General features: G+C 38.9%; 1 non-coding gene across 1 annotated transcript; it reads right to left on the minus strand.

Moving 5' to 3' along the window:
* Positions 1-1896: 1896 nt before the first annotated feature.
* On the minus strand, positions 1897-1976 carry TRNAL-UAG (transfer RNA leucine (anticodon UAG)). Its single transcript has one exon. It is a non-coding gene; the product is annotated as a tRNA-Leu (tRNA).
* Between the last annotated feature and the right edge of the window lie 19122 nt (positions 1977-21098).

Consider the following 21098-nt stretch of genomic DNA (forward strand, 5'->3'; position numbering starts at 1 on the left):
GCCCAAAAATACTTAGGTAAACTATGTTCATTTAACATAGTTCTTACCATTTCTTGTAGGTTTCTATTTTTTCTTTCAACTACTCCATTTTGTTGGGGATTCGTAGGAGTGGAGAAGTTGTGATTGTATCCATTAACTTCACAAAAATTTTGAAAGTCACGGTTTTGAAATTCGCCACTGTGATCACTCCGAATTGATGAAATCATGAAACCTTTTTCGTTTTGAGTGAGTTTACAAAATTTAGAGAAGCACTTGAAGCAATCACTTTTGTGGACTAAGAAATAGGTCCAAGTGTACCTAGTATAGTCATCCACAATTACAAACGCATATTTGCTTCCTCCTAGACTTGTTGTATCAATTGGTAAGAATAAGTCCAAATGGATCAATTGTAGTGGTCTAGTGGTGCTAATTTAACTTTTTGGTTTGAAACTAGTTTTTATTTGTTTACCTAGTTGACATGCATCACATACTTTGTCCTTAGTAAACTTCATATTTGGAATCCCTCGTACTAATTCTCTAGATGAGATCTTAGATATTAGTTTCATGCTTGCATGGCCTAATCTCCTATGCCAAAGCCAAGTATCATCATTTAGAGCGGAGAAGCACATTTCATTACTTAGTTCATCAAGGTTGATGGTGTAGACATTATTTTGTTTTAATGCAATCATAGTCAAGTTATTGTTTGGTTTTTCGATAATACACATATTTGATTCGAATCTAATGATATAACCTTTATCGCATAGTTGACCAATACTCAAGAGATTATGTTTCAATCCATCAACTAGTAAAACATCATCAATGGAAAAACTAAATTTGTTACCAATAGTTCCCTTGCCAATGATTTTGCCTTTGTTGTTGTCTCCGAAGGTGACGTACCCTTCTTCTTTGCTAGTGAGCATAGAGAAATGAGATGGATCTCCAGTCATATGTCTTGAGCATCCACTATCGAGATACCATCTCTTGCTCCTAGCTTGTATGTTTGTCTACAAAAGAGGATGACTTTTAGGTACCCATTTGATTTTGGGTGCCTCAAAAATTGATCCACTAACTTAGTTATTTATTATTGAATCCTTTATAGTTCCTTTAGGAACCCATATTAATTTTTGTGAACTAATTTTCCTACATGGACATTTGTAGGCAATATGTCCATTTAGGAAAATTAGTTCACAAAAATTATTTGTAGGCAATATGTCCAGATTTGCAAAAGAAGTTGCATTTCATATAAGAGGAAACATGTAATGTAGGTCCTTTTATGAAAGTGGTAGGATTTTGATGTAATCCTTTTACAAACCCAATTCCATTTCTATTTGCGACGTGACCCTTGTGTGCAAGGATCATATCTAATCCTTTGCTACCAACCTTAAACTTGTTTAAGGTTTCTTTAAGAAGCAAATTTTCATTTTTTATTGCTTCTAAATGCTCACACTTAGATCATGGAGGATTTTGAAGACTATCAAACTTATCTTGTAGCAAATAATTAATGAAAAACAATAGAGAGTTCTTCAAAAAATAAATCTTCATTAAATAAATCACATACCTCTTCTCCTAAAGCTATTAGCGCGTAATGAGCAACTTGCTCGGTGTTGGACTCCTCTTCTTCGGACGCACTTGAATCATCCCACGTTGCCTTGAGCGCCTTCTTCTTTGATGTTCTCTTTTTGGCTTGAGGACAATCGTTCTTGTAGTGTCCCGGTTTTTTGCATTCATAGCAAATCACTTGGTCCTTCTTTTGTTCAAATTTGTTTTTTGTATTATTTTTAAATTTGTTCTTTCTTAAATATTTTTTAAATTTTTGAGTCAAAAGTGCAATGTCATTGTCACTGTCCTCATCACTTGATGTTCCTTTCTTTTTTTGGTAAGTAAAAGTAAATAAAATATACTAAATATTAATTCCGATGATAACTGTGGGATTTGAACCCACGCCCTTTCGGACCAGAGCCTAAATCTGGCGCCTTAGACCACTCGGCCAAACTGTCACTTATTTGATGTTCCTTTCAAGTGGTCTTCTTGTGATTTGAGTGCCATATCCTTCCTGTTCTTTGGAAGGGGGTTCTCGAGCTCGTCATGAGCTTGACATGTAATTTCGTAGGTCATTAGAGACCCAATGAGTTCTTCAAGAGGGAATGCTTTAAGGTCTTTGGCCTCTTGAATGGCCGTAACTTTTGGATCCCAACTTTTAGGGAGGGATCTTAAGATTTTAGTTACTAGTTCAAAGTTAGTAAAATCTTTACTAAGAGCTTTGAGTCCATTGATGACATCCGTAAACCGGGTGTATATGTCTCCGATGGACTCACGTGGTTTCATTCGAAAAAGTTCGTAAGAGTGCACAAGGATGTTGATTTTGGACTCTTTCACTCGGCTAGTGCCTTCACGAGTGACCTCAAGAGTTCTCCAAATATCAAAGGTCGAATCACAAATTGAAACACGATTAAATTCATTTTTGTCTAGTGCACAAAACAAGGCATTCATAGCCTTTGCATTTAAAGCAAAAACCGTCTTCTCCGATTCATTCCATTCGCTCATCGGAAGAGAAGATTTTTGAAATCCGTTTTCAATAATAGTCCAAAGCTCGAAATCCATAGAAATGAGGAAGATCATCATCTGAGTCTTCCAATAAGTATAATATGACCCATTAAACAAGGGTGGACGTGTGATAGAACCTCATTCATGTCGGAGTAAGCCATCTCTCTTGGGTATTAAACCAAATATGAGAGTGAGCCTTGCTCTGATACCAATTGTTAGGATCGGAGCGGCACTAAGAGGGGGGGGTGAATTAGTGCAGCGGATTAAAACGTTGGTTTTCGACAAATCTTTCGTACGATAAGAACGGAACTTGAAAATCTTAACTTAAAAGCGTATTCTTAAAGTTGCGCAGCAAAGGTAATAAGGAACTAAAGCAATGTAAGAAGGTTTGCAGTAATGTAAATAGCAATAATGAAATGCAAATCAGAGATCACGCCGATTTTAGAGTGGTTCGGTTAAATGACCTACATCCACTTGCGAGGCCCCTCTTCGATGAGGCTCCCACCTTCCACTAGCAAATCTCTTGAAATGGAAGGGCAAATACCCCTCTTACAACCTTTTACAAGCAGTTCAACCTCTTATAAATTTTCAGCAAGAAAGAAGGAGGAGAACTCTCTAGCAAATTGAAAACAAGAAAGGCAAAGACTCTTCTAAGACTTTTCTCTCAATCACTTGCTGCTCAAAGAGTTGTATTCTCAGCTGAGACTTGAGGGGTATTTATAGGCCTCAAGAGGATTCAAATTTGGGCTCCAAAAAATTTGAATTCTCTTATGTTCCCGATGCTAGCGGTGCCACCGCCCAGCCAAGCGGTGCCACCGCCCAGCGCTCGGGTGCTGGACGGTGCAACCGCCCAGCCCAGGAGGTGTCACCGCCCAGCTCTCGGGTGCTGGGCGGTGCTACCGCCCAGCCAGGCGGTGCCACCGCCTGGCTCTCCGATTCACTGGTTTGGCTTAATTTTAGCCCAAACCAAATCTGACTTTAGGCCTAGTTGGCCCCTAACCAGGATATAGGATTATCTCTTAATCCTAATCCTAATTACAAGTGAACTACATAACAAAAAAAAAACATCCTAAGCAAGTTTTCAACCACGAACGTCGAGTCTTGTTCCGGCGAGCTTTCCGACAAACTTCTTCCGACGGACTCCCTGCAAGCTCCCGATCTTGTGATGACTTTAACGAGTAGCCGAGCCTTCTTAGTGATCTTTGTGAACCTCCGACAATCTCTTCGGCGAACTTCCGAAAATTCCGATAGGTTCCCGATTTCTTCTCGGTTGGTTCTGGCAGTATCTCCGACGATTCTTCGGACTCTTAAACGTCCATCGATCTTGACTCCGGTATTCTTGCTTTATGTTTTCTAGTTATCGTAGTTAATCCTGCACACTTAACTCAATAATGTGGATTAGATCAATTAACCCATCAATTGATTTTATCATCAAAATCCGAGATTCAACAGTATGAACAATGAATAGCACATATCGGAAGCACACGCGGAACAACAAAACGTACATGTGCCTTTACGAGTCAATCCGAAGTAAGCAATAATCTTTCACAATTATATTCAGATTTGAAAGGAATTGAAAGCAAGGGCACATATGGAATCCAAGCAATCACATACAACTCAATTCAAATAAGAAGGTTAGATGAATTCGATATCCAAAGGAATGAAACTAGAATAGGCACACATCGAAAGCAAAATCGGAACAATGGATTATACATGTCCCTATATAAGTCAATGTGATATAGCATAAACGTTACACAATATATTCAGGAATTGTAATAATTTATAGATAAGAGCAAACGAGAATTCAAACATTAATATAAGCCATAATTGAGTGAAGGGAACTGAACAAAATCTATTTCCAAACGATCGAAAACAGAAGATACGAAATCGATCAAAGCTCGATTTTTGACAGAATTCGAGAGGCTCATTGGATAAATACTTCATATTGTCAATAATGCTCCAATACCCTCAAGAAGGCTATTACCGAAAGATATATCAATCTATTTTCTGTTGAAACAAGTTTCGTATGAATCATGGTTTCCAACAAGGAGTTACCTTTGATTTGGTAACACAAGGTCAAAAACAAAATCACTGTTTTGCAGAATTCATAGGGTCGGATTCAACAGATAATAGGGTAGGCATTTGAATTCCAAAATTTTCAATCTATTTGTCAAAAGAAAGATATACAAGTCTAGTTTCGAACAAAATCAGTTTGGTACAAATCAGAATTTCCAACAGGGACTTATAGGTATTTTAGTATCAAAAGGTCAGAAATTTTGATCCCTATTCTGCAGCATCTATAGGCTCATTTGAAATAGACGTTTGGGTAAGTATTCGGTGTCCAAAATCTACAAAATCAGTGTCAAAAGAAAGATATAAGACTCTAATCTCAAACGAGCTAGGTCCTGCCTAAATACACATTTGGTGCTAAAAATTATAACTGAAACAGTGTATAGGGGTCAGTTTACGGAAAAAATTTCAGATCATTGGTTTTATGTCCAAAGAGAGAAATATCAGGTTCTAAGCATAAATCTTTCAGAATCAATATAGGAACATAGACTAATACTTCTGTAGGATGGGGTTAGAACACTTACCTTTGAGAATTTTGACCCTAAATGAGAAGATTTGAGCAAGAAACCTCAAAGCCCCAAATTTTTTTCTTCTTCTTCTTCCCCCTTTTTCTTCTCTTTTCTTTCTTTCTTTCTCCTGTGCTTCCATGCAGCTGCCTTCTCTGGTTCCTTATGAACAAAGGCAGAGAGGCTTAAACGGTGGGATTTGTAATTTTGTACATTTTGCAGTTTAGTCCTTGTATTATTATATTTACGATTAGGTCCTCAGGGTTTACATATAGGTCCTCAAGAAAAGGGCCTCTTACACAACTGGCAAAGGTTACTTTCAGATGCACTATTTGGTGGATGTGGAATGAGAGATGTAATAGAATCTTTGAATGTCAACACACAAACAATGCTCAGCTCTTGAAAGAGATTATTAGAGACTCAAGATCCTGTATGGAGCATGATCTCAAAACCGAGCACTTCACCCGAAGAGAAAAAGATATTTTTATCAAATTTAATTTTGCTATTAGCTAAAGATCTTGGGAATGATGCCAAATAATGTACCCACAGGTAGTTATAGTCTACAGCATGTGTAGTCATAACTATCGCATTCGCACTCTATGAGTTACTTGGCTTTGTCTATTATGACTTGTATAGATAAAGCTAGTTGTAGAAACTTTACACATAATCAATTTACTTTTACTTACCAAAAAAAAACATATAGGTCCTCAAAACTTTTTTTTTTTTTGAACAAATCCCCCAAATCTTATGAATAAGTTCTCAGATTCATACTTTGGCTCTTTTATTAAATTTAAAATAGATACTTACATTATAACTAGAAACTTATATGAAAATTTCTATAATGAGGGATGTTACAGCTTTGGATATGGAATGATATGAATGCAATATCAAATTCGACATTTGAGCTTCTGTTTCGTATTCATCTTTGAAATGCTCCGAAATGATCCATACGCCATTGATATGTTCCGAATTGTTTCATTTATCATTGATATGCTCCGAAACATTTCATACGCCTTTGATATGCTCCAAAATGTTTCATTTGTTATTGTTATGCTTTGAAATGTTCCATAGATTGTTGATATGCTCCGGAACATTTCATATGCTATTGATATGCTCCAATTACTCTATGCTCAATCTGTATGAACCAATTATGTTTGATTGAAATGATATTTGTGATTCTACACCTAATGAGATTATGTCTATGGATTCTTATATTCTGCTTTGCATTATGAAACCTTATTTGTTTGAAAATTTCTCTCTTTTACCATAGATATGTTAGTCACTTGCTGAGCTTTATTTGCTCACCCCGTTGTTGTATAAATTTTTCAGGATAGCTTGTCGCTCGCTTAAATGTTAAGAATGGGCTGAGGCAGTGGAAAGCTAAAAGATTTTGGGCAGATCTTTATTAGTATATATGTTTTTGTTGTATAAGCACACTCTGCACCTAATGAAATATTGACGAAGAATCTAAACTTGTGGATTTTGTATAAGTTTATAGGACCTCTCATGTTTAGTATTCTAGAATGTTAAGTTTAATTCGTGTAATGATATGAACTTATGGTAAACGTTGGTTTGTGACTGTATAGACTCCCATACTTATGAATTTATGTTATGGTTATTATTTTGGGTGAGTTGGTTTTAGATTTTATGAATCATCGAGCGATGTGTTGTATGTTTATGAACTGCACAGGGTTTATAAATTTGTAGATTATAGAGGTGAAATTTTGATCTGAATATTTTCTTAGTGACCTCAAATGTGTGATTGGATCATGGATGGATTTGTGTTGAAAAATCTTTAATATTATCGATATTATTTTGAGGGGCGTGATAGTTTTGGCCCATTTTTGCCCCATTTTTGCCCCCTTTTTGGGCTGTTTTGGCCTGTTCTTGGGCTGTTCGTACGTGCCATGGCGACAGTCGTGAGCGGAGCAAAACAACATCAGGCATCTCAGCACCTGGAATCCCTCGGGTGGCATAGGGCTGGATGGGGCTTTTGTATAGCAGGGAAGGTGCTTCCCCTTGCTTTGCTTGCTGTCCGCCGCTCGTCGCTCGCTCACACAACCAAAAATGGCCAGTTCTGGCACGTTTTTAGGCCGTTTTGGCCTGTTTTTGGGCTATTCTTGTGTACCACAGTGACCGTCATGAGCGGAGCAAAACGTCAGCCATTTCAGCACCCTAGAACCCCCTAGGTAGCATAGGGATGGATAGGGCTTTCGTATAGTAGGGACGGTGCTGCCTCTTGCTTCGCTCACTGTCCGCCACTCGTCGCTCGCTAGCACAGCAAAAAATGGCCAATTTTGCCCCTTTTTGGGCCATTTTGGCCTGTTTTTGGGTTGTTCTTGTGTGCCGCGGCGACCGCCATGAGTGGAGCAAAACGTCAGCCATCTCAGCACCCTGGAACCTGTTAGGACTCTAGCTTGGAGAGTCCTAATTGAGAGGGACATTCATTCATGTAAAACTGTTAGGACTCTATCTAGGAGAATCCTAATTGAGAGGGATATTCTGTTAGGACTCTGGCTAGGAGAGTCCTAATTGAGAGGGGCATTCATGTAGGAGGTTTTTTTTTATAGAAGAATTAGGAGTTGTAAAGGAATAGAAGTCTTGAGTATGAGTCCTATTAGGAGTTGGTTAGAAGTAAGAGTCTTAAGTAGGAGTCCTTTGTTTGCAACAAGAAGAAACTGTTGACCACCTCTATTTTGCTTGTGATTATACAAAATGGATATGGAAGGAGATTCTCCAGCGATTTGAACTCAATAGACTGCCGCAACCAAACTTGCACCAAGAACTAGGCGACCTTATGCAATGTTTCTCAAGAAAAGGGCCTCTTACACAACTGGCAAAGGTTACTTTCAGATGCGCTATTTGGTGGATGTGGAAGGAGAGATGCAATAGAATCTTTGAATATCAACACACAAACAATGCTCAGCTCTTGAAAGAGATTATTAGAGACTCAAGATCCTGTATGGAGCATGATCTCAAAACCGAGCACTTCACCCGAAGAGAAAAAGATATTTTTATCAAATTTAATTTTGCTATTAGCTAAAGATCTTGGGAATGATGCCAAATAATGTACCCACAGGTAGTTATAGTCTATAGCATGTGTAGTCATAACTATCGCATTCGCACTCTGAGTTACTTGGCTTTGTCTATGACTTGTATAGATAAAGCTAGTTGTAGAAACTTTACACATAATCAATTTACTTTTACTTACCAAAAAAGTAGGAGTTCTATTAGGAGTTAGGGTTTAGAAGTCGTATAAATAGCCATGTATTCCTTCTCTTTTCTTAAGTAATAGATGAATCTTTTCTGCGGCCTTTGAGCAGCAACTTGGAGGGAGGAACCCCTATAGAGTTCCAAGGAGGCCGATCCTCTAAAGAGATCAACCCCAAGTTTAGAATCTGCAAGGGTTCTAACACCTGGTATCATAGCAGCGTTCTTGGCATCTCGCTGCCCTTCCACAGCCATCCATCAACCCTCTAGGTGTTTGATTAATGCCCCTCACAATTAGGACTCTCCTAGCTAGAGTCCAAACATGAATGTCCCTCTCAATTAGGACTCTAGCTTGGAGAGTCCTAATTGAGAGGGACATTCATGTAAAAATGTTAAGACTCTAGCTAGGAGAGTCCTAATTGAGAGGGACATTCTGTTTGGACTCTAGCTAGGAGAGTCCTAATTGTGAGGGGCATTCATGTAGGAGGTTTTTTCTTAGAGAAGAATTAGGAATTGTAAGGGAATAGGAGTCTTGAGTAGGAGTCCTATTAGGAGTTGGTTAGAAGTAAGAGTTTTAAGTAGGAGTCCTATTAGGAGTTAGGGTTTAGAAGCCCTATAAGTAGCCATGTATTCCTTCTCTTTTCTTAAGCAATAGATGAATCTTTTCTGCAGCCTTTGAGCAGCAACTTGGAGGGAGGAACCCCTATAGAGTTCCAAGGAGGCCGATCCCTTAAAGAGATCAACCCCAAGTTTAGAATCTGCAAGGGTTCTAATACCTGGTATCAGAGCAGCGTTCTTGGTGTCTCGCTGCCCTTCCACAGCCATCCATCAACCCTCTACAACCATCCAAAGCAATTCCCACAATTGCTTAAAAGATCGTCACCGAATTCCGTCATCATCTCCACCACCACGGATCATCCTTTGATCTCCCCGTGAATTGCAATAGGTTCTGGTTTCCTACCTTACTGCTGCTGCAATTTAGTTATCCTTATTCGAAAATCCAAAAAAAAAAAAAATCGTTCCTATATTGCTGCATAAACTTTTCGTCATAAAGTTTTCATCTCTACGACGAAAGATACATTGCAGAATTTCAGCCGCATAGCACCATCTGTTTGATCTTGCTACTGTGCTTTTTCTATCCAAATTTCTACGAAATTTTTATGACATCTTTGACACTTCTTAACAGTGGATTTCCCTTTAGTTTCATCGAAAAATTCTCAATATAAACTACTGATCTTTTATGTCCAATCTGCTGCACTTGAATTGCAGAATTTAAGCCGCATAGCGGCGACGACACTGTAGCGGCGACCAGATCTAGGGCGACCACTGTAGCGGCGACGACACTGTAGCGGCGGCCAGATCTCCCTAGGGCGATCTGACTCCTGCAGCATCGGCTTTCTCCCACGGGCGACGGGCGACGACACTGTAGCGGAGATCTGATTTCCTGCAGTGTTGGCTGTTTCCCAAGGGCGACGGTACTGTAGCGGCGGCGACGACACTGTAGCAGCGACGGTACTATAGCAACGACGACACTGTAGCGGCGACGAGATCTCCCTAGGCCGATCTGACTCCTGCAGCGTTGGCTTTCTCCCACAGGCGACTATACTATAGCAACGATTTGATCTCCCTTACTGTAGTGGTGATCGGATCTCCTGCAGCGTCGGCTTCTCCCCAAGGGCGACGATACTATAGCGGCGACCAGATCTCTCTAGGGCAACAGTACTGTATCGGCGATCTGATATACTGCGACAGTGGCTTTTCCCTATGGAGACGATTCTATAGCCGCGACCAGAAGAGGGATCAAACATGGCAGCGACGGCCCCTAGGGCTGGCGATGGTGGCGGGAGGGTTGATACGATGGTAAGACTCCCTACCGTTACCCCTCAATTGGCTCCTCCTCCATATCCTCTCCAGAGAGAAACTCCTTCGACGAAACAGCATCGAAGTAGGTCGCGCTCTAGATCGCGGCAGCCTGCCCTCATTTCCAGTGACCCTAGGCCTTGGACTAGCCTCTTCAAGGCTCCGGTTGGAAGTCCGGATCTAAGCTTGAAATTCTTTACTCTAGAAGTTCAGGCTAATAAGAAGATTGCTGTATACGAGACTGCTGATTCAGCAGAGCTTATTGAGACATGGTCTATGGCGATTGTTGGCTATGTGGTAGGTCTCAAAACATCTTATTTCCCACTATCATCATTTATCAAAACTCGATGGGGAATATCGTCATTTGATCTTCATATGCTGGAGAACGGATTCTTTGTTTGCAAGCTATATACTCTGAAGAAGATTTACAACGGGTCCTCGAAGGATTCTGGACTATTCGCGGCCATCCAATGATTCTACGACGCTGGTCTCCTGATGTCCGTTTGGAGTTAGATAGCCTACAGTCTATTCCATTATGGGTATCCTTTCAAGGTCTTCCTCTACATCTTTGGAGTCGACGTTTTATTGCAAAGTTATGCAGCACTTTGGGACAGCCACTCTACATCGACAAAGCAACAGCTGCTCAGACGAGATTAGCATTTGCACGAGCATGTGTACTGGTTTCTTCCGACGAAGATCTTCCAAATGAGGTTTTCTATCGTGATCTTGACAGGAATACTCGGAAGGTACATGTCTCATATTCCTGGAAGCCACAACGATGTCAGCACTGCTTATCTTTTGGTCATGCAAATGGAGCTTGTCAGCAAACTCCAAAACAAATCACAAAGGTCTATCGACCACGTCAAGCACCTCAGCAACAAAGCGAGTCTTCTCTAATGGCAGTAGCACCGATGGTGGCGAAGACTATTGAGCATTCCGACTCGCAAGGACAGCACTGCGGACAGAAAGACAAATCCAAAACTATATCTCTTCCTATAATGTCGAAGCCTTCCACAACAGAGGTTTCCCTTGGTACTAGTGGACAGGAGAAACATAAGTCAGGAACTTCATCTCTTCCAATATCATTGGATCCGTCCACAATAACTCAACAAACTCAGGCCCAAACAAATCTCGCCAGCAAGGATATTCTTCCTCAACAAACTCAGGCCACAACAAACATCGTCAACAAGGATATTCTGTCTCAACAAACTCATGCCCCAACAAACCTCTCTAGCCAGGCTACTCCAACAAGTATTATCCAGGATATTGTGCTGCAACAATCTTATCGTGCTTCAATAAACCCTGCCAATCAAGACCACATGATTCAAGGTATTTTAAAGTTTAAAAATCTGCAAGCTGTAGATGAAGTGGATAAATATAGGAATAAAGCCATAAAAGGTAAGGATATTGTGCGGGAGGAAAATACAAAACCGAAGGATAAGAAAAAGGATGGTACAGCCCATCCAAAGTCGTAAGATGAATACCTTACCACCTTTTCATTTCTTTATTACTGATGAAGATAACATGTTGGAATGTTCCACGGACTTAATAAGCCGGAGAAATGTCGGGAGCTCAACAGAATAATCAAGTCTGCCGCATGTGATATTGTTATTCTAGTAGAAACGAAAATTAAACAATCGCGCGTTCAAGCTCAAAAGAATTTAATATGGCCGGACGCAGAACTGTTTACCAATGACTCAAATGAAACTTTTGGTAGAATATGGGTCTTATGGCATCCTAACTATATTAATGCTTGGTTTATTTCTGCTACTGATCAATTCATTCATCTTAAGGTAGAGGACAAAAAGAATGGCTGTCAATTCAATTTCACTGGTATATATGCTTCAAATAGTATGCAAGAAAGAAATACTCTTTGGTTTGACTTGACTAATATTGTAAATGGCTGTCTCAATGTACCTTGGATTGTTCTTGGAGACTTTAATACTGTTCGGTACACAAATGAAAAAGAGGGGGGTAGACAACTTTCAGAAAGCCAGCTTCAAAGTTTTAATGATTACATTGATACTGCAGCTTTGTTTGATATGAAATCTGTGGGTAATTGGCTCTCTTGGAGTAATCAAGGTGCAGCTAACAGAAAAATAATGGCTCGACTTGATAGGTGTTTGATTAATCATGAATGGTTAATAGTTTACCCAGATTCACTTCTTGAGTATGGTGCTCCTTTGTTTTCTGACCATACTTTAATGTATATACACGCAGACAAAGCGACACCAAGAGGCAAGAAACCGTTTAGATTCTTTAACATGTGGAGTACTCATCCTCAATTTCTTGATGTTATCAGATCTGCTTGGAATGTTAACGTGCATGGATCCCCCCCTTACATCTTATGTCAAAAGCTCAAAGCCTGTAAAGCAGCACTAAAGGAGTGGAATACAAATACCTTTGGCAATATTACCACCACAGTTCAATTTTGCAGGAAGGAACTAATGTCATTGCAACATGAGCTGCAACTTCAGCAAAATGATGAGAATATTATCTACAAAGAGACAGAAGCTAAAAATAACTTCATGCAAGCCTTAAAACAGGAGGAAAGTTTTGCAAAGCAGAAGTCTCGACAGCATTGGCTTACACTAGGAGATTCCAATACTAAATTTTTCTATGCTTCAATTGCTACTCGAAGGGCTGTTAACCGTATCAGCAAATGCAGAGACAAAGATGATAATCTTATTGAGAATTTAGATGAGGTTAAAGCACACACAGAGCAATTTTTTTATTCCTTACTCAATCAAGCTGGGAAAACTAATAACATTCATGTGGAGCCGACTAGAAAACTTGATTCGGAAGCTATTTCAATCCTCAATGCCCCAATTACAGACGACGAAATTGTATGTGTTGTCTTTAAGTCACCAAAGCACAAAAGCCCAGGTCCAGATGGATTTCCAACTGAATTTTACCAAACTGCTTGGTCTATTATTAGAAATGATGTGATCAAGGCTTGCCAACATTTTTTCTCTTCAGGTCAAATTCTTAGAGAGATGAATTGTACTTTTATTTCTTTAATCCCGAAGAATGCAGGGGCAGATTCACTAGAGAACTATCGACCCATATCATTATGCAACTTTATTTACAAGATCATCTCCAAAGTATTGGCAAATAGAATGCAAAAGGTAATACACAAGATCATTAGCCCAAATCAAGCTGCTTTCATTAAAGGGAGAAGTATACATCATAACATTTTGCTTGCTAATGACTTGGTCAAAGATTTGCATTCAAAAGCAAGAGGGACAAAAATATGTTTTAAAGCTGATTTACGGAAAGCCTTTGATTCAGTTAATAGGAAATTTATCTATAAGATGCTCCTCGATATGAACTTCCCACAGCAATGGGTTAATTGAATTCAATCTTGCCTGGAAACTCCAAAGTTTTTGATACTCTTTAATGGCTCACCTATTGGTTTTTTTGGGAGCACGAATGGCATCCGACAAGGTGATCCACTCTCTCCGTATCTCTTCACTATTGCGATGGAAGGACTTAGCTGTATGTTGGAACATGCAGTCTTAAATGGCAGCATTAAGGTACCCAATGCTGGCTCTATTCATATATCACATATAACATTTGCAGATGATTTACTTATCTTTCTCCTAAATGATCCAACTTCAGTAAAGAACCTGGCTACTATTATGAATGACTTTGGTATGGTTTCTGGACTTCAGTTAAATCATGCGAAAAGTAAAGTATATATGAGCCCTTACGTTGAGGATAAGGTCTTTATTGCACAAACTTTGGGGGTTAGTGAAGGAAGCCTGCCAGTTCCTTATTTGGGTCTCCCGCTCATATCCACAGGCATTCACAAAACCCACTATCAGCCTATCCTGCAAAAAATAAAGAATAGAATTTCTTCTTGGAAAAATAGGCTTCTATCAAAAGCAGGACGACTCGAACTCATCCGTTCTGTATTGCACTCCTACTCTATATATTGGTGTAATGCATTTCTTTTGCCTACTGGACTTCTCCAAGATATTGAACGGTTATTAATGAACTTCTTCTGAAATGACACAAATGATAAGGCAATGCATATGGTAAATTGGGATAGCATTTGCAAACCAAAAGATGAAGGGGGGCTAAACTTGAGAAATACTAGAGATTGGAATTAAGCATGCCTGGTACAACAATTGTGGGATCTTTTGCAAAACAAATGTTCCTTATGGTCACAATGGGTTTCTGCTAGGTATCTTTCAAAAGAATCAATCTGGGAAATTTCAAAAAGAACATACCACTCTGCAGCTTGGAAAGGAATTTTAAAGGCAAGGAATTGGCTAATCAAACATATTTCGTATGCAATCTCTTCTGGAACTAGTACTAATATGTGGTACGATCCTTGGGTGAATGGGAAGAGTATATTTCAATTATATGGCGACAGAATACGAAAAGATCTTGGGGCTCCCAAAGATTGGAAGGTTTTCGAGTTCATTGCTAACGGTACAACTCTTCAGATAATGTTATTTCTCCCTAATCCTATTTCTCCCGAAATGTTATCACTTTGGCCGACTATCATAGCTATTCCAATCAGGAACAACTCTTCAGATACACTTATTTGGCCTCATGACAATGGCAAATTTAGTGCCACATCCGCATGGAATCAAATTAGGCAAAGAAATAACAAGTGGGTCCCAAACATTTGGACATGGGATCGACCGGGATCACAAAGACACTCCTTCTGTACATGGCAGGCCCTTCTCAATAAACTACCTACAATAGACAATATGAAAAGAAGAGGTATCTATCATGTTAACCGATGCTCCCTTTGTTTGCAACAAGAAGAAACTGTTAACCACCTCTATTTTGCTTGTGATTATACAAAATGGATATGGAAGGAGATTCTCCAACGATTTGAACTCAATAGACTGCCGCAACCAAACTTGCACCAAGAACTAGGCGACCTTATGCAATGTTTCTCAAGAAAAGGGCCTCTTACACAACTGGCAAAGGTTACTTTCAGATGCGCTATTTGGTGGATGTGGAAGGAGAGATGTAATAGAATTTTTGAATATCAACACACAAACAATGCTCAGCTCTTGAAAGAGATTATTAGAGACTCAAGATCCTGTATGGAGCATGATCTCAAAACCGAGCACTTCACCCGAAGAGAAAAAGATATTTTTATCAAATTTAATTTTGCTATTAGCTAAAGATCTTGGGAATGATGCCAAATAATGTACCCACAGGTAGTTATAGTCTACAGCATGTGTAGTCATAACTATCGCATTCGCACTCTATGAGTTACTTGGCTTTGTCTATGACTTGTATAGATAAAGCTAGTTGTAGAAACTTTACACATAATCAATTTACTTTTACTTAAAAAAAAAAACAATATCACATGCGGCAGACTTGATTATTCTGTTGAGCTCCCGACATTTCTCCGGCTTATTAAGTCCGTGAACATTCCAACATGTTATCTTCATTAGTAATAAAGAAATGAAAAGGTGGTAAGGTATCCATCTTACGACTTTGGATGGGCTGTACCATCCTTTTTCTTATCCTTCGGTTTTGTATTTTCCTCCCGCACAATATCCTTACCTTTTATGGCTTTACTCCTATATTTATCCACTTCATCTACAGCTTGCAGATTTTTAAACTTTAAAATACATTGAATCATGTGGTCTTGATTGGCAGGGTTTGTTGAAGCACGATAAGATTGTTGCAGCACAATATCCTGGATAGTACTTGTTGGAGTAGCCTGGCTAGAGGGGTTTGTTGGGGCATGAGTTTGTTGAGACAGAATATCCTTGTTGACGATGTTTGTTGTGGCCTGAGTTTGTTGAGGAAGAATATCCTTGCAGGCGAGATTTGTTTGGGCCTGAGTTTGTTGAGTTATTGTGGACGGATCCAATGATATTGGAAGAGATGAAGTTCCTGACTTATGTTTCTCCTGTCCACTAGTACCAAGGGAAACCTCTGTTGTGGAAGGCTCCGACATTATAGGAAGAGATATAGTTTTGGATTTGTCCTTCTGTCCGCGGTGCTATCCTACAAAATTATTAGCCTTTGATCTCATATTTGTTCTGAATTATTCGAAAGATTTCAGTCTAGAACCGGATATTTCTCTTGTTGGATACAAAAAATCATGGATCTGAAATTTTTCGGTAAACTGACCCCTATACATTGTTCCAGCCATAGTTTTCAGTACCGAACATGGATTTAGGCAGGACCTTGTTTTTTTTTTTGGTAAGTTGGCAGGACCTTGTTTATTTGAAAGTAGACTCTTATACCCAAATGTCTGTTTCAAATGAGCCTATGGATGCTACAAAACAGGGATCAAGAATTCTGACCTTTCGATACTAAAATGCCTATAACTCCCTGTTGGAAATTCTGATTTATACCAAACTGATTTTATTTGAAACTAGACTTGAAAATCTTTCTTTTGATATATAGATTGAAAATTTTGGAATTCAAAGGCCTATCCTGCAATCTGTTTGATTCCGCCCTATAGATTCTGCAAAACAGTGATTTAGTCTTTGACTTTTGGTCACTAAATCCATGGTTACTCCTTGTTCGAAACCTTGATTCGTATGAAACTTATTTCATCAGAAAACAGATTGATATATCTTTCAACAGTAGTTTTCTTATGGGTATTGGAGCAAAATTGATATTCTGAAGTATTTGTTCTATGTGCCACTTGAATTCTGTCAGATTTCGAGCTTTGGTCAATTTTGCGTATTCTGTTCCATTCCTTTGGATATTGAATTCATCTAACCTTCTTATTTGAATTGAGCTAAATATGATTGCTTAGAATCCTTGTATACCCTTGCTTTCATTTCATTCCAAATCTGAATACATTTGTGAGAGATTTGTTCCTTGCATCGTATTGTCTCGAAAAGGCACATGTACGTTTTGTTGTTCCGCGTGTCCTTCCGATATATGCTACTTATTGTTAAAACTACCCTCTTGTACTCTGGTGTTTGTGGGATTGTCTGGACCTTTGCCAGAAATGGTAAAGGGTATGTGTTTAGAGCCTGCGATGCTCTGCCGGCCCCCTCTGGCTTCACCTAGACGTGGGTGGATGGAGCTCCCAAACGTGGGAGACTTCTGTCTGGTGGTTATTCAGAAATGGATGAATCACGTTCTGTTTGAGGTCCCACTACACCTTCTGTATGTTTGATATAATATCCATAGCTTTGGTTATGTGTTTTGGTACATGCTTTGGATAAGAATTATATGATTACAACGTCAAAGATGACGTTTGAGCTTCTGTACGGTATTTGTTATTGATATGCTCTGAAAAGTTTCATTCACTGTTGATATGCTTCGAAATGTTCCATATGCCATTGATATGCTCCGGAACATTTCATATGCCATTGATAAGCTCCGATATGTTTCATTTGTTATTGATATGCTTCAAAACGTTTCATTCGTTGCTGTTATGCTCCAATTACTCTATGCCCCATCTGTTATGAACCAATTATGTATGATTGAAATGACAATTGTGATTCTGCACATTTTTTCTCTTCAGGTCAAATTCTTAGAGAGATGAATTGTACTTTTATTTCTTTAATCCCGAAGAATGCAGGGGCAGATTCACTAGAGAACTATCGACCCATATCATTATGCAACTTTATTTACAAGATCATCTCCAAAGTATTGGCAAATAGAATGCAAAAGGTAATACACAAGATCATTAGCCCAAATCAAGCTGCTTTCATTAAAGGGAGAAGTATACATCATAACATTTTGCTTGCTAATGACTTGGTCAAAGATTTGCATTCAAAAGCAAGAGGGACAAAAATATGTTTTAAAGCTGATTTACGGAAAGCCTTTGATTCAGTTAATAGGAAATTTATCTATAAGATGCTCCTCGATATGAACTTCCCACAGCAATGGGTTAATTGGATTCAATCTTGCCTGGAAACTCCAAAGTTTTCGATACTCTTTAATAGCTCACCTATTGGTTTTTTTGGGAGCACGAATGGCATCCGACAAGGTGATCCACTCTCTCCGTATCTCTTTACTATTGCGATGGAAGGACTTAGCTGTATGTTGGAACATGAAGTCTTAAATGGCAGCATTAAGGTACCCAATGCTGGCTCTATTCATATATCACATATAACATTTGCAGATGATTTACTTATCTTTCTCCTAAATGATCCAACTTCAGTAAAGAACCTGGCTACTATTATGAATGACTTTGGTATGGTTTCTGGACTTCAGTTAAATCATGTGAAGGAAGCCTGCCAGTTCCTTATTTGGGTCTCCCGCTCATATCCACAGGCATTCACAAAACCCACTGTCAGCCTATCCTGCAAAAAATAAAGAATAGAATTTCTTCTTGGAAAAATAGGCTTCTATCAAAAGCAGGACGACACGAACTCATCCGTTCTGTATTGCACTCCTACTCTATATATTGGTGTAATGCATTTCTTTTGCCTACTAGACTTCTCCAAGATATTGAACGGTTATTAATGAACTTCTTCTGGAATGGCACAAATGATAAGGCAATGCATATGGTAAATTGGGATAGCATTTGCAAACCGAAAGATGAAGGGGGGCTAAATTTGAGAAATACTAGAGATTGGAATCAAGCATGCCTGGTACAACAATTGTGGGATCTTTTGCAAAACAAATGTTCCTTATGGTCACAATGGGTTTCTGCTAGGTATCTTTCAAAGGAATCAATCTGGGAAATTTCAACAAGAACATACCACTCTGCAGCTTGGAAAGGAATTTTAAAGGCAAGGAATTGGCTAATCAAACATATTTCGTATGCAATCTCTTCTGGAACTAGTACTAATATGTGGTACGATCCTTGGGTGAATGGGAAGAGTATATTTCAATTATATGGCGACAGAATACGAAAAGATCTTCGGGCTCCCAAAGATTGGAAGGTTTCCGAGTTCATTGCTAACGGTACTTGGTGTCTCTCTAATCCTATTTCTCCCGAAATGTTATCACTTTGGCCGACTATCATAGCTATTCCAATCAGGAACAACTCTTCAGATACACTTATTTGGCCTCATGACAATGGCAAATTTAGTGCCACATCCGCATGGAATCAAATTAGGCAAAGAAATAACAAGTGGGTCCCAAGCAGTTGACATGGGATCGACCGGGATCACAAAGACACTCCTTATGTACATGGCAGGCCCTTCTCAATAAACTACCTACAATAGACAATATGAAAAGAAGAGGTATCTATCATGTTAACCGATGCTCCCTTTGTTTGCAACAAGAAGAAACTGTTGACCACCTCTATTTTGCTTGTGATTATACAAAATGGATATGGAAGGAGATTCTCCAGCGATTTGAACTCAATAGACTGCCGCAACCAAACTTGCACCAAGAACTAGGCGACCTTATGCAATGTTTCTCAAGAAAAGGGCCTCTTACACAACTAGCAAAGGTTACTTTCAGATGCGCTATTTGGTGGATGTGGAAGGAGAGATGTAATAGAATCTTTGAATATCAACACACAAACAATGCTCAGCTCTTGAAAGAGATTATTAGAGACTCAAGATCCTGTATGGAGCATGATCTCAAAACCGAGCACTTCACCCGAAGAGAAAAAGATATTTTTATCAAATTTAATTTTGCTATTAGCTAAAGATCTTGGGAATGATGCCAAATAATGTACCCACAGGTAGTTATAGTCTACAGCATGTGTAGTCATAACTATCGCATTCGCACTCTATGAGTTACTTGGCTTTGTCTATGACTTGTATAGATAAAGCTAGTTGTAGAAACTTTACACATAATCAATTTATTTTTACTTACCAAAAAAAAATTGTGATTCTGCACCTAATGATATTACGTCTATGAATTCGTATATTCTGCCTTGCATTTTGAAACTTTATCTCTTTGGAAGTTGCCCTATTTTGATATGGATATGTTAGTCACTTGCTCAGCTCTATATGCTCACCCCGTTTGTTGATAAAGTTTTCATGATAGTGTATCGCTTGCTTAAATGTTAAGATTGGGCTGAGGTAGTGGAAAGTTAGAAGGTTTTGGATAGATCTTTATTAGCATATATGTATTTGTTGTATAAGCCACTCTATATCTAATGAAATGTTAACGATGAATCTAAACCTGTGGATTTTGAGTAAGTTAAAGGATTCCTCATGTTTAGGATTTTGGAATGTTAAGTTAAATTCATGTAATGATATGAACTTATGGTAATCGTTGGTTTGGTGACTGCATAGACTTTCCCACTTGTCAATTTATGTTGTGGTTATTATTTTGATGGTTTGAGTTCAGATTGTATGAATTATTGAGTGATGTGTGGTATGATTATGAACTGCACAGGGTTATAAATTTGTAGACTATAGAGGTGAAATTTTGATCTGAATGTTTTCTTAGTGACCTCAATTGTGTGTTTGGATCCTGGATTAGTTGTGATGAAAATTTTAATATTGTCGATATTTTGAGGTGCGTGACAGCGTCGGCCTCAATGATGAAGGGTCTATTGAAATCTGGTAGCGTAAGCACCGATGTCGTGGTCATGGCTGCTTTAAGTTTGTCGAAGGCAGCAGAGGATTTGTCCGACCATTGGAAAGCATCTTTTTTTAGTAGAGAAGTGAGTGGTGCACTGATCTTTCCATAGTCCTTAACAAATTTTCGGTAATAGCCCGTTAGTCCAATGAACCCCCGTAGTAATTTCACGTTTGTAGGTTTCGGCCAGCCTTGCATTGCCTCAATTTTTATTGGGTCTACCGCCACTCTTTCTGATATTATATGCCCAAGGTACTCTACTTTTTGCTGGAGAAAGCTGCACTTTGATTGCTTAACAAAAAGAGTATTCTCCCGAAGGATCGTCAAAACAATCCGTAAATGCTGAAAGTGAGTCTCAAGAGAAGGGCTGTAAACGAGAATATCATCAAAAAATACCAGCACAAATTTACAAAGAAAGCTCCGAAAAATATCGTTCATGAGACTTTGAAAGGTTGAAGGAGTATTAGTGAGTCTAAAAGGCATTACCAA

The sequence above is a fragment of the Musa acuminata genome, chromosome BXJ2-5 (assembly GCF_036884655.1).
Source record: "Musa acuminata AAA Group cultivar baxijiao chromosome BXJ2-5, Cavendish_Baxijiao_AAA, whole genome shotgun sequence".
Lineage (NCBI taxonomy): Eukaryota > Viridiplantae > Streptophyta > Magnoliopsida > Zingiberales > Musaceae > Musa > Musa acuminata.